The sequence below is a fragment of the Musca domestica genome, unplaced genomic scaffold (genome assembly GCF_030504385.1).
Source record: "Musca domestica strain aabys unplaced genomic scaffold, Musca_domestica.polishedcontigs.V.1.1 11, whole genome shotgun sequence".
Lineage (NCBI taxonomy): Eukaryota > Metazoa > Arthropoda > Insecta > Diptera > Muscidae > Musca > Musca domestica.
This window is the reverse complement of record NW_026712133.1, coordinates 9519010-9533760: the sequence shown is the minus strand read 5'-3', so window position 1 is coordinate 9533760 and position 14751 is coordinate 9519010. Positions and strand designations below refer to the sequence as shown.

Genomic DNA, 14751 nt, shown 5'->3' with positions numbered 1-14751 from the left:
AAGTGGTGGAAGGTACTAGAAGTTCGGCCCAGCCAAACTTAACTGCTTTTTTACTTGTTTTATTTCGCTTTTATTGTCTGAAGCAATAAGTCCTGATATAGACTAGCAATAAAATTTGTTGTAAATGTTGTATTTTTATTCAAATTTGACACAATGTACCCCACAAATCATTCCGATATCGGAATAGAATTTCCAAGGGTTCAAGTATTGAATGTTATATTTTTAAATTATATCCTTAACATTATTTTACTACTCCAAACGACAAAGGAGAACGCAATTCTCATTAAAAAATAATGTCAATAACAGGTGTTGGCTATAATCGTGTTGCAATATGCACATACAAGCCAACATGGATATAATAATAATGCCTGTTGAGTATGACGAGCATAAGAATTCCAAATGTAAATTAACTGCACTGCTGTGAACGGTGCTTTCATCCACCTCCATTGGAGGCTGGTAGAATAGTTCATACTTTGCAAATATATTTTTGTTTGTAGTCGTTTCATTGCATTATTCCATGGGTTGTAGCTATAAATGTGTATATTTTCAATACGGCTCTACAGTGTATTGCATTATCTATAAAAATGAAATAGCAAATGTATTTGTTTGATTTGGAATAATTTTATACACCTACCTATTTATAAACCCGATTGCACCCCATAAATCTACATAAATATTTATGACCTTTTTCTATTGGTTCGATAAAGAAACCCAATATTTACTCAGGCAACACCTAACGTTATTATTGTTTTGTGTAGAACGGTCCAATATTTGCCTTCGAAAAAAATTTCCGACATTTAGTGTTTTAAAATACTTTATTATTCAAAAATAAGTATAGGATACGTTGTATTGCGGAATATTGAAGGACCGTGCTATAAAACAAAAGAGACGACAGGAAAAACACCAAAAACAACAAAGGAAGAAAAAAATGAGGTTTGTTCGACTATGTTGAAATTTGGAAAGAGATTCGATGATGGAGTGCAGGATAGATGAACTAAAGGGTTTTTGCTATTATGTTAATTTGGAATGAGGATGGAAAGAAAGTTTTATATATGAGGGTATGTGTGGAAATGTGTACTAATTGTGCGAAATTTGGAGTAGTTTGGTTTAGGGTGAACCGATGGAGCTGAAATTTCAAAATGTGACAAAGAGGTGATTTTGGAAATGTGTACTACGAGTGCAAGAAAAGCAATAAGTAGTACTATATTTGGTAGACTTTGGTACTGAGTGAACAGATAATGCTTGAAATTTGATATTACGGTCGCTGTTTATGTGTAGTCCGGATATATGGAGGTGGTTTTGGAAGTGTGAAATACAATTGTACAAAAAGTACTAAATGGAACCAGTTTCGGATCACTGTTGGTGAGATGGAATGGAGAGATGTAGATTGTTTTGGATATGAGTGGTAAATGGTACTTAATGTGGTCTTGGTTGAAAGGATAAAGGTCAAATTCTGAAATTTGATATTTTGATTACCGGTGGTATCTGTGTTTGAGATTTGGCAGTGATTTGGAAATGCGACCCATATTTGTATATCAAGTGCTAAATAGTACTAAATAAGGTTGGGTGAAGGAAGAGAGCTGAAATCCTGAAATTTGATATAGATGTCACTGTTGGTGTGTGCGGTTAAGATACGGAGATGGTTTTGGAAATTTGTACTATAATTGTTCGAAAAGTACTAAGCTGTAATTAGTTGAGTGAAGGGATAGAGTTGGAATCCCAAAATTTGATATTAAGGTCTCTGTTGATATGGTGGTTTTGCAAATGCTTATTATAATTGTTCGAAAAGTACTAAGTGGTATTAAATTTTGCATCACTGTTGTAGTCTAGGATGGAGGGATATACAGGGTGTGATAAAAAAAAACTGCTACAGAGTCAAAATCCACAATTTTTACATTTTTTTAAGTTTTTTTGAATGAAAGCAAAAAATGTTGGAAATAGCATCAAATAATAATAATAATAAGTCAAACGGGTTTGGATTTGTTCGAATTGGTCACCCTTGGCATGAATTATGTCCTTCAAAAGGCCAATGAAACTGTCACAGGCTGCTTTTTTAGTGCCAACCTTGATTTCCAAAACACTCCAGACACAGTAATCCAACGGATTGGTATCCGAAGATTTTTGTGGCCATTGTGCGCTGGAAATGAAGCGAGGAACCTCATTTTGTAACCATTCTTGGATGGCGCGGAATGGAATGTCCAATGTCTGCGCCCAAAATGTTTGCATGCCCAAGGCTTTAATACACCCTCCAAAATATTTTCGCGATAATATTACAAACTGCTGAACAACGAATGTTTTCTCATCGGAAGGAAACCAAATTCGGCAGTTCACCACCATCGGCCAAGGGAAGCAACTCTTTAGTTCTTTTGAGTTTATTTTCTTTGCGATGCAAGTTCTTGCACTTTTTGGAATTTCAATGGCTTTACCCCGAGCTTATTTTTCAATATTTGACAAATTGAATATTGCGATACGTTCAGCTCACGAGTCATTTTTCGGTCGCTGCGACGCGGGTTCCTATCAAGTCGCTTATTTACTTTTCAAACCATTTCTGCTGATGTTACTGTTTTCTTCCGTTCACTGCCGTGACGTCGGGATACGCTAACAGTATCACGGTAACGAGCGATGGTACACAAAAGATTTATTCACATTTAAATGCTGGAGTGCTCTAACGATAGCCACTTGTGGTTTTCCAGCCAAAAATAAAGAAATCACACTGGCACGCTTGAATTCCATCTCGAATAACTTCTTTTCTGGAAAATTCTCACCAAAATGCTTTTGTACGCTTGTAAACAATATAATGAGTTGTAACCGGTATAACTTTAACAACTGTCGGACGAGTGACTTAGAAATGACAGTAGTCTGAAGTTGGTTGCAGTTTTTTCATCTCACCCTATATAAACTGCCAATGGTGAATTTTCTACATTTTCGACTTATTAACCGTGAAAACAAACGCCGGAACAATTGCCACTAATCTCTTTCTGAAATGAAGTAGACATTTTCATATTTTAGTTAGTATTATGTCCAGATAAATTGTACTACTCTTTTTTGAAAACAAGTCAATAGAAGCCGACCAAAATGTTTGTTTTCCAAAGCAAAATAAAGTCTGGAAAGAAAATTCAAGTCAAATGGGGCATTTAGCGTAGACACATGTTCTAGTGGAAGATTTAATAGATTAAGATTAACATTTTTTACTTTCCTTCCATACAAATCGCCCCGGCTTATTGTTGTATGGAATTGGTCGAATTTCAGTTTTTGTATTTATATTTTGTCCTTAAATATTTGTCAAGGAGAACGGTAACACGTGTTTAATAGAAATGTTTAAAATAATAATTATGGATTTTTGCACCTTATGAAACAATTTTCAGCTAAATACGTTTAGAAAATAAACTATTGACATTCTTAATAAAAATGGGGAAATCCAAATAAAATAATAAAAAAATCTGTATACTACACCAATGTATTAATAAGCTAATCAACCCCCTATAATAAATAAACAATCCTAATTGTTAAAAAAGAAATTCTTCGCATACAAACTCCATTCACACTTTGCAAGTTAAAAAAATACTTCCATTATCCATATGTGACCCCCCAACTTTCGAGATCATACCTATGTATCCAGATTTCCTATTTCACTTCGATGGTCATTTTGATAAGATTTCTTCTTGACAATCACACCAATGCGGACCATCAGACACCTGTACTTGTATCTTCTTCGTCTTTTCTTTTACGTTGTTTACTAAACGTGAATGGCATTTTCAAGGTCACGTATACAGACGCACAAAACCACACAGCAGAGCAGAGGTTTCTTAGAGATAGCAAAGAAAAATGCAAACTAGTGAAGATGGGATGGAGACGTAGCAAGAAACGATAATGTTATCATCATCACTTCAAAAAGAGAATGCAACTTGTTTTTTTTTTAATTTGGACAGACAGGTTTTTGAGAAGGATGTACGACGAATCGATGGAAGGGAAGTCGATGCATTACTTACTACTCCAGCGAACAGAATTCAACACCGACATTATGTTTGGGCTGGAGACCGAGGTATTACAATAAAAACAAACTCGTTAAAAACCGTCCAACATTGATTGACGTTGTTGTTATTATTAGCCAACCTGTCTTGAGACGTGCTTTCCGAACCAGCCCCGTTTGACTGACTGCTTCTCAGAGCACTCTAACCGGGACAAAGAAGTGGTTCAATGTAAACTAAATAAGAAAAGCCATAAACTATCGGCTAAAATGTTCGGCCAAGTAAACAACAGCCGTAAACATGTTTGCTTGCACCTGTATGTGTATGTGTGTGTGTTGGTGTGAGAAATGAGTGAAAATCTTTGGTGGTGTGTGGCAAAAGGTCGTTTGTGTCGTCAAAGATGCCGATTTAAATTCATAACGCACAAAAAGACGTCAATACGCAGCACATCTTTTGAATCGCTGGTAGCCAGCAATTTTAGCCGTGGCTGTGTCTTGGCTCTGTTGTTGTAACTATTTTTGTGGTAGAATGAAGCTTTGAAGGCCAAACAAACATAAGACAGCAGAATAATCGCCAAGCGAAGCTCAGCCATGACGATGGACTGACTGAGTGACTGACTGGCTGACTTCTTAAGCGAATAAATACTGTAAACAAAAATATTTAAACAGGCAGCCGAACGAACATGGTCGGTCTACTAGAAGCTGTTAGAAAAACAAATATGCGCCAACAACAGCAACAACAATAGCCTAGATGAATTTCAAGTCAATGGAAATTCATGAGACGTCTCTGGCGTTTCGTTTCTTTTGTCTATTGAATGGCACGAACATTGGGCACCTGAACAAGCTTTGTTTGCACCTCTCTTTGAATGACTTTGTGGATTCCCCGAATTACTGTATGAATCATCTGGCCAACAATAGTTAAACTTGTCATGCCATAGTCTCAATTTAAGCGCGTAATGAATTCGGCCAACAAGAATAACAACAACAAAACTAACGGATCGCAGAGACCCACATTTTGATACAGCATAACGCCATCAGTAGCATCGAAGATTGTTAACTGATTCATGAATTAATACCTATGCACATACATTTACACATACATGCTTTATTTTCACACATATATTCCTATGCATGTATGTGAGTGATGTAATATTACAAGCTGAATTAGATTGTAAATATTTTTAGATACTGTACAGGTAATACAGGGCTGATCAAAATATTTGGAATAAAAATAGATGTTTACTAACATACACACATGAATACATACATATGTATGTATGTATACATGCCAATATTCTAGCACACATCTGTTGGTGTTATGGCATTTGCGGTGGATTAGGTATTTGCTTAAATTTGAAGAGATAAATTGCTTCTAAAACTTTTTTATATTAGGTTTGTACGATTTGTACATTCAGTAAAATCCAGTCAGAATAAAGGTGTTCCTTTAACAATATATCCCAACATACCAAAACGGCTTGAGAATAATATTACAATAAGCTTATGAACATAAGCCTTAAGCTTGAGAAAATCTTGAGAAAACATTGAAAAATGTTTGTGTAACAAGTATAGAATAATCGAAATGGAATCCTTATTTATAAGCTTATACATGAAATTGTAGAATAAGCTTACGAAAATAATATTATATTAAGCTTATTTTCGTAATAGTATAAAATATTAATTTTTTAATTTTTAATTATTTTACACATTTTTTTCTTGATGGACATGCCAGTAGTCACTGCCTCATGTGGGCTTGATACCCTGACGCTTTCTTCTCCCTTATTTGAGCTTCTGCAACTCTTCCACTTCACATCTATTGAATTCCTGCAACTTTTTTGATGCCTCCAATCTGAAGTGGGATTGAAATAATATAGATCACAGATTCCCGGATTTATTATGCATCCATACCTTAAGAATTCGGTCCAGAAATGGGTCCTAAATTCGCGTGATTTTGCTTTTTACCAAAGAAAAGTATTTTTTCCTGACAATTTTCACAAAAAAAAAATCGAAACTAATTTGTCAACAAAGGACAGATTTGAGAAAAGTTTATGGAACATAAGTGTTTCTCAAGCATTGTTGAAAAATTATATTTTTATAATATTATTCTCAAGCTGTATTGTATTTTTGGTATGTTGGGATATGTCTCATTTTGAGTTGTTGAGAAAGTCCATAATGAGAGAAAGGGGTTTTTATACCCGACACCACACTGCATTTGTTTGTAACGGGCAAAAGGAAACGAGCTAGACCCATTTGATGATCTTCCTTTTGATGATCTTCATAGAATCACAATCTGAATCGATTTTTGCATGTTCGTCCGTCTGTGCATGTATTTTTGTAAGCAAAATGCAATTGCTCGATTGTGATGAATAATTGGGCAGATAATTTATTTGGCCCAAAGACGAATCCTATCAAAATTGGTGATAATCGGTCCAGATTTAGATATAGCTCCCATATATATTCACCCGATTTCAGCTTTGTTGTGCACCAAATGCGTAATATAAGCTAATATATTTTTGCACATACGACTATAAGTAGGTACGTTAAATTTGGTGAAAATCGTTTGAGATATAGCTATATATCTCATATATATGTTTCACCCGATTTGGTGTTTAAGCCCCCGACATTCGTAATATGTACGCTACAATAATAATATTGGGTACCAGGTATCAAATACAGCTCAGAAATACCTCTGCCATTTTTTTCAAGATCGGTTCAGATTTGGATATAGCTCCCACATATATCTTTAACCGATTTAACGTTTATTATGCGCCAAATGGTTTATATTAGCCCAAATTGAGTGAATTTTAGCACATACGACCTAATTCAGCCTAAAAGCAAATGTACCAAATTTTGTGAAAATTTGTTCAGACATAGCTATAGCTCTCATATATATATTTCATTCGATTTGATGTTCAAAACCCCCACATTTTTAGTATGCACCTCACAGCAATAATATCAGATACAATTCAGAAATACCTCTGCCAAATATTACCAAGATCGGTTCAGATTTGGATATGGCTCTTATATGTATGTTTCACCTGATTTTATATCTAAGGCACCCAAATCCGTATTATGCACTCTATTGTACAAGTGGAATTCGATTGAGATATAGCTTTTAAATGTTAGATTTAACCTACTTTAAATTTAAACCGCTCTATACCCTTAATCAGCAATTGCTACCTATATTGACAATATAAACGTTAGCTTGCTACACGGCGCTCTACTAAATATTCAAAGTGGTGTTGGGTATCATAAAGTCGATACCGCCCGACTTACTGGTTTTATATTGCAAATTAGTTATTTTATGGATTCAATGAAATTGGCCTGTTCAATGCCTTACGTATGCCCTCGCTGCTTTTCACGACAAAAGTAAAACATATGTAAAGTTCTAAAGTTGTGTTAGCCAAATAACAAGTGGATCAATTTACGAGCGGAGGTGGAAAAAATATTTGATTAAATATTGATTTGTGGAATAGATACCGCAAGAAGAGAACTAACTTATCTTAGGTGGTAAGAGGAACTGTGGGCCAATATTTTGAAATTTTTTTCGTCATCTTCAAATAACTGCCTTAAATTCTTCTTACAGAATTGTTAATAAAGGGTGTTTTTTTAAGCTAGATAGAACTTAAAATTGTAAAAAGTTACACAAAGAATTAAATTTTGAAGAAACTTTTTTTATTTGTTTCAATATAATCTGACAAACCATCATGAATAGACTCACGCTTGAACAACGGTACGAAATTATCCAAATCTACTTTGAAAATCAGGATCAGGACCCGTTGTTTTATCACAAAATTGTGTTCAGCGATGAGACGCATTTTTGGCTTAACGGGTTTGTTAATAAGCAAAATTACCGCATATGGAGTGAGACCAATCCACAAGAGACCCTACAGACTCCATTACATCCAGAAAAATGCACTGTATGGTGCGGTTTTCACGCTCGTGGCATCATCGGGCCTTATTTCTTCAAAAATGGAGGTCGTTACCTCACCATGATCAATGATTTTTTGTTTAAAAATATGAATGAAATTGATCCGGAGGAGATGTGATTTCAACAGGATGGCGCTACGTGCCATACGGCGAACGCAACCATCGATTTATTGAAATCAAAATTTGGCGATAAGTTGATTTCGAGAAGTGGACCTGTCAATTGGCCTCCAAGGTCGTGCGATTTGACACCTCTCATTTATTTCCTGTTGGGCTACGTGAAGTCACTGGTTTATGCTGATAAACCACCAACAATTGACGCCTTGGAGGCCAGCATTGTTCGTGTTATTTGTGACATACGGTCAGCAGTGCTCGAAAAAGTGGCCAAAAATTGGACGTCCAGAATGCACTACGTCAATAACAGCTGTGGTGCCCATATGCCCGACATCATTTTCAAATGTTAATGTCAGGTATTGATCTTTCGAATAAAAAAAAAACATTTTTTTTTTGATTAAAATATAATTTTTTGTTTTATTTTTTACAATTTCAAGTTCTATCGGGCTTAAAAAACCCCCTTTATTTGCCGACTATATTGAATCCAAATATAGCACATGTTATTGAGTAATTGTATCCCAGCCACTACGGTTCCTTTATTTCGATATTAGCTTACGCTATATGCTTTTAAGGCCAATAAAGCTTAAAGAAAAAAAAATCAAATCCGGGTAGATTCCAAACGAGAGGGTTGGATTATTCAAATATATAGTCAAATCAATTCCCAAATTTTTCAAATTTGTCCAATTATCAAGTTAAATAGTTTGAATCGCGTTTGCCGACAGATGTATACCCCCAGCCTTTTGTTATGATTATATAAACTGATGACCCTTTTATGGAAGAAGTTCCGATGAAATGGGTCATTAGTGTCCATTCGTATCTGATCTAAGTCTAATATATATGTCACAACAGATTTGAGATAATTTATGAAATATGTTATAGTATGTGTGAGTTACCATATATAGCGGACCAAAGTATTTCACTTTATCTAATACTGATACCAATATTAAGATGTGCAAAATTTAAAGGAAAACATTTATTTCCATAATCAAAATATTCAATCAAAATATTCAACTTTTGCAGAAAAGGACCACAAGGAGTGGGACAACAGAGAAATATATATTTAAATATACCAAGTTTGAAAGAAGTCGCTGAAATATATAAATACTAACAATTGTGACCCTTTGTGGCAGAGGTACCTGAAGGGTTGGGCCGATATCGATCATCTTCACACAAGATCTTCCGTTGACAGAAACATTGGAATGTGCGAATTTTAAAAAGAATGAGATGCCTATTTCCCATTTTATGAAAGATATAATTATTCAAAATCTTGACCCTGGGGAAGATATCAGAACCTATATTCCATCTTTCTGTAATGGTAAAAATCTTGGGATGCATATTTTGCATTTTATGAGGGTTTGGGTTATTGCAAATATTGATCCGTTGTGGGGGAGTACCAGAAGAAGTGCGCTGTCATCTTCCCAACAGATCTTGTGGTGATAGAAATATTGAGATGTGCTGATTTAGAAAGAATCCGGATGTTCATTTAGTGTCTTACGATCTTAATGGCTATTCTAAATTTTTACATTCTATCCGTTCTTCATACCAGATCTTGTGTTGGTAAAATTACTGTGATGTGTAAAATTTGAAGAGATTGGGTGCTTGTTTCGCATTTTATAAAAGAAATTATTATTTAAAATTGTGACCCGTTGTTGTTAAAAAGTGGACCTATATATATTATCTTTACACCAGATATTGTGTTAATAAAAATATTGAGGTGTGTGAAATTTAAAGAGAGTCGGGTGCTTATTTACCATTTTATAAGAGTTATAATTGTTCAAAATGTTGACCCTTTGTGAGGGAGGTAATTGGTGGTACTTTGCAAAGATTGAAGGATGATCCTTACTTGAAAATGTTGACCTTTTGTGGGGAGTGTACCAGAAGGAGTGGCCCGATATTCCCATTCTCGAACTCGATGTATGTTTGATAATAATATCACGATGTACCAAGTTTGGACCAAATCGGATACTCTCTTTAAGAGTTATCGTTCTCACCAGCCAGACAGGCAGACAGATAGACGGACGGACAGACTCTAAATGTCCTGAAAAGAATTTGGTTCCAATAAACCTTGTGTCTAAAACCGTTATTTCGATAAGGTACTTTTAGCCACATGACTGAGGGTATAATGGCGAGTGTGAAAATATCAATCATTACATTTAAAACAAGTAGTGGAAGGTCAAAAGTCGGGCCGCAACGACTATATGATACCATACACCACTATAATGGGAATTTATATGAAGTAGATTATACCAACTATAATCTTTTTAGTTGCGTATTATTGCTTCAGACCAGTTATAATTTGGAATCGATTTCCAATTTATTTGACGGAGTCATTTGTACCTCTCGTATCAAATTAACATTGTTATAGTATTTATGATATGACTTCGAGAAGGATTTTATTGACTAAGTATATATCAGAAAAATCCGGCTAAATATGCCAAAATCCAAGCACTTTGGCCTGATATTGCATATTTGGTGCCCAATTACCATGAAATCGGTTGTAATTCAAATCACAATAATGAAAACACTACTAAGTTTTTTTTTTGTCAAATTGCTGTCAAAAGTAGTCTTTATATCCGACCGTATGTAGGCCTTATTGATTTTATCTTGATCTCAAATAATGCACAAAATATTCTTTAACTTAATGTCTTGTTCTACTGATTTCGAACAAATGAAAATAGAAGTCACTCACATTTCTCCACATGTAGTTGCGTAGAAAAGACTTGTTCGCATTTGTCGTCGCTATTCACAGTTTTGAATTCACACTTGTTGAGTTTCCATTTGACAGAATGTAGGACTTGCACTTAACTCACATTGCATTTCCCCCCCTCAAATTAATTATCAGAAATCAGTTGTATTTATCACTTTTGTTCAAACCAATTTCAACTAATTACGCACGACACTAATTCAATTTTCTTTTCAAATTTTACGTTCAAAATAGCCAGGCGTAACCGTTTATTTAATTTCCGCAGAGATTTGCTGCTTCACTGCACCGTACAAAGGATATGGCGGCAAAATCGAAGTTTACAACGAACCGATAGCATCGAGAGCAGAACAAACAATGAATGATGAGAGCACAAAATCGACTAAAGCTCAGTCGCCACACTTCGTTCGGTTGGTTGCTGGTGTCTGTGTGGTTGTGTCGGATCTGAAAGGAATAGCAGCGCAAACGCTATACGTTGGGAAGCAACTCCGTCCACCCCCTTCCATACTAGAGGAGAGCACTTACCATGGTAATTCGTTTCAAATTGTTCATATTCCTTTCAACAGCTATTAATACGAAATCGCGTTCATTTTTGTTGGATGGCCAAAATCCAGAGAAACGCTGGCTGGAGTGCAGTGCCATAGACAAGAGAGATAGAGAGAGCATCTCATTGCTGGATGATTATTTGTGTTGCCGCTTTTGTTTTTGTTACTTTTGGAACAGAATTATTGTTTTGGTAATCAGTTTACAGTTTGTGGTTGTTATGTCCAGAAATTTATAGGCAGACACGTACACACAAACATACAGACATTGTTTACACTTAAATGCCATAGAATTTACATACCACACAACTTAGAGTTTTTACACTGCCGCACAATGGAATAGGGAATAAAGGTGAGAATATATAAAATGCCTTTTTTGACTGGCTTAAGTCATCGGCTATCTTCTTTGTAAATTAAAAAATATGATCCTTTGTCGAAGAGGTACCAAAATCTTGTGTTGATAAATATTATACAAAATGTTGACCCTTTGTGGGGGGCATTAGTTTGCACAAGCTTACACGAAATCGGAGGATCCTTTTTTTTATAAGACAAATTAATTTTCTTTGAACATTTTGAACTTTTGTGGGGGTGGTAACAGAAGGAGATATTGCCAATCTCCCAACTCGACTTAAGTTTCAAAATAATATAACGCTATACCAAGTTTGGACAAAATTGGATACTCCTTTCGTGCGCACCAGCCAGACTGAAAGACGACAAACAGGCAGACGGAAAAACACCGACTCCAAATGTTCAGAGAGACCTAGGGTGTATAAACGTTAATTCGATGAGGCACGTTTTATGGCTGAGGGTAAAAGCGTAGACAAAAACAAGTAAAAAAACATTAAGATCGGCCGGGTCCTTGAGCAAAGAAAACATTTTTTATATAAAAGTATTTAGATTCAAAGTGTTCCATTTTAAACTACAAATACTAGTAAGACCTTTTGAACAGTGCAGTTAAACTAAAAAAAAAAACATAAAGTTGATGAAGCCGTTATATGCGGGCCATACCAAAACGGGAATCTATATAGACAATTTTATACTACAAAGATTTTTATGTATTGCGAGTCAAAAAACCAAATTTGAAATAATTTCGTGGGTAGGATCATCAAAATATCGAATATCGGTTGGTACATGGACCCAGATATTCAATGTTCTGCCACCGGAGCTTAAACCTATTTCGAACTACAAGTACCAATTTTTGGACAAAACGTAAAAAAAGTAGCTAAAGCCATCAAAATACTGAATGTCGGGAGGTAGATTATATGGGGGCTATACGAAAACGTGGACCAATATGCACAATGCTCCGCCATCGAAGCTGGAACCCATTACGAACTACAAATACCACAATCCGTGAAAAAATGTGGCGAAAATAATTAAAACACCGAATACCGTTATATTGTTTTACCAAATTTTGAAGCCCTACTTCAAATAATGTGGGCTGTATCGTGATTTCAAAGACAGACGGACAGGCAGACAGATATCGTTAAAATTTTGTGCTGATCATGAATATATATACTTTACTAGGTCTAGGACAGATTTTTAGGGATGTTAAAAACGGAGTGACAAAGTTTGAAGGTGGAGGGTATAACATGTAAGCAAAGGCTATATGCGTGTGGGCCACCTGATACCCTACAACCCTATAATATAAAACAAATAATTGTATTTTCATTTTAATTAACAGGATATTGTCATTATTACATTCCTTCGTCTAAATCTTTAACCTCATGTAAAATTCCGTGTCGATTGTTATTTACCTTTAGCTCGAGAGGCCGTTTTGGAGTTGTTAGCAAGTGCAAAATCAGTAATTTTTCAGTTTTTGGTCCCAACAATATTTCGATTATCTCCAAAAACAACAGGCTTCTATTCTGACTTTAAATTTACCTCCATGTCAAATTACGGGGCCATAGGATCGGGCCATAAATGCGACACACATAGCTAGATCGACTCAGCTCGGCGAGATAGGAAGATCGATACATAACTTCCTATGTCTTGGACCAATATTTCGAGGTGTTACAAACTTGTTGGCCCATTCAAACATATAACACCCCCAACACATTGTGTTGTAGGGTATAAATACAAGTAATTCTCCATATATCGAGGTTTCAATCAGGAACTTAAGAGAGTGAACTAAAGAGACTGCAACGCACAATTTTTAATCGCCAAAAGTAGTCTGGTGTTGTTGCTACCAAATTCGTGTTCTCTTAAAAATGTTCAGTAAGATTTTTTGTTGGTACTTATGGTTATGGAAAAACGGCAGGAATTCCACTCAACTTTCAGATTCAATTTTATCAAATGAATTTGAGCTGATGCTCAAATGTGTTCATATGCAAATTTCGCCTTGTATAATATTTGCCTAGGCCTGTTCACAAAATACAAAGAAAAAATTCGGGGAGTACTCACGCATCAGTTGATTTACACGCGATTATCTCAGCGGAACGCCGGTCTATCTGCGTGCGTGAGTATGTATGTAGGTTCTCGTATTGGCGTAGCAGGTGTTGATGGCCATGAGATAATGTTTTCATACTTTGGCTAATGAAGTGTGGCCAATTGTGTTGCGAACCTGTCGAACACCCAAAATGCAAATTAATTTGCTCGAGCAACGATTTGTCGACATAAATAGCTCAAAAAGAATTTTCTTTCCTATTTTTAATATCCCTGTTGAAACATAAGATAAACAACTATTTTAAGCAAATCTGTTGATAAAGTTCCAGGCATATTGTGCATTATATCAAATGTTGAAACAATTTTCTTGGTTAAAAGGTTTTCTAAAAACTTTGGAATATGGAAGCAAGGTATGTGGTACAATGAATACAAGAGAGGTTAAAAGTACCAACCAAACCTATCTTTTTTTATTTTATCAAATTTATATGTCCTTGTAGGATGAGTTTGCGGTTTATTCATAAATAGTGTGTCATAGTTATTTTAAAGTCTTATACCATTGTTAGTATTTTTTATATGTTATGAAACAAATAGAAAAACAAAGAACCCATTTTTATTTTTACAAATTCAAATTGTGCAACTTTTCGAGAACCGCAAAAATATCACATCTACAAAGTATTTTTTTGGAGGACTGATAAACTCTTTTTTATTTTTGGATTTCCATATTTTGAAAGAGTTCTCTTCTATAAAATTTCTTTATTGCTTGCATAATGCGTTTTTAATCTGCCATTTCTTTTTTTTTTTTTGGGAGATTACTTATCGGCTTCACAGCCAATGTGGTAATATTTTCGAAAAACGCATTATTTTTGTTTTTATTTAAACTGTATCGTTATGCTTTTGTTCCATCCAAAACAGTGATATGAGAATTAAATATTCGCGCCATGCTGTACTAAATATGTTGATAGTGGTTGGAGACAAGAGTATTGTTAAGGATAACCAATTATAGCCTATTCGGGGTATGCTGTGATGGACAAGTTCGGAAATGTGGCACCATTGCAGTTGGCTTATATCTAACTAATGGGCGAGATGAAAAAAAATGCAACCAACATCAGACTGCTGTCATT

The 14751-nt window shown here is 35.2% G+C and overlaps 1 protein-coding gene across 1 annotated transcript in view; it reads right to left on the bottom strand.

The window, feature by feature from the left end:
- LOC101890596 (dorsal-related immunity factor Dif) overlaps positions 1-11081 on the bottom strand; it is an 88609-nt gene extending 77528 nt beyond the window's left edge. Inside the window, exon 1 of the mRNA XM_020036554.2 lies at positions 10695-11081. The gene's annotated coding sequence lies outside the window, so the exon portion shown is untranslated. The remainder of the gene's footprint in view (positions 1-10694) is intronic.
- Positions 11082-14751: the final 3670 nt, after the last annotated feature.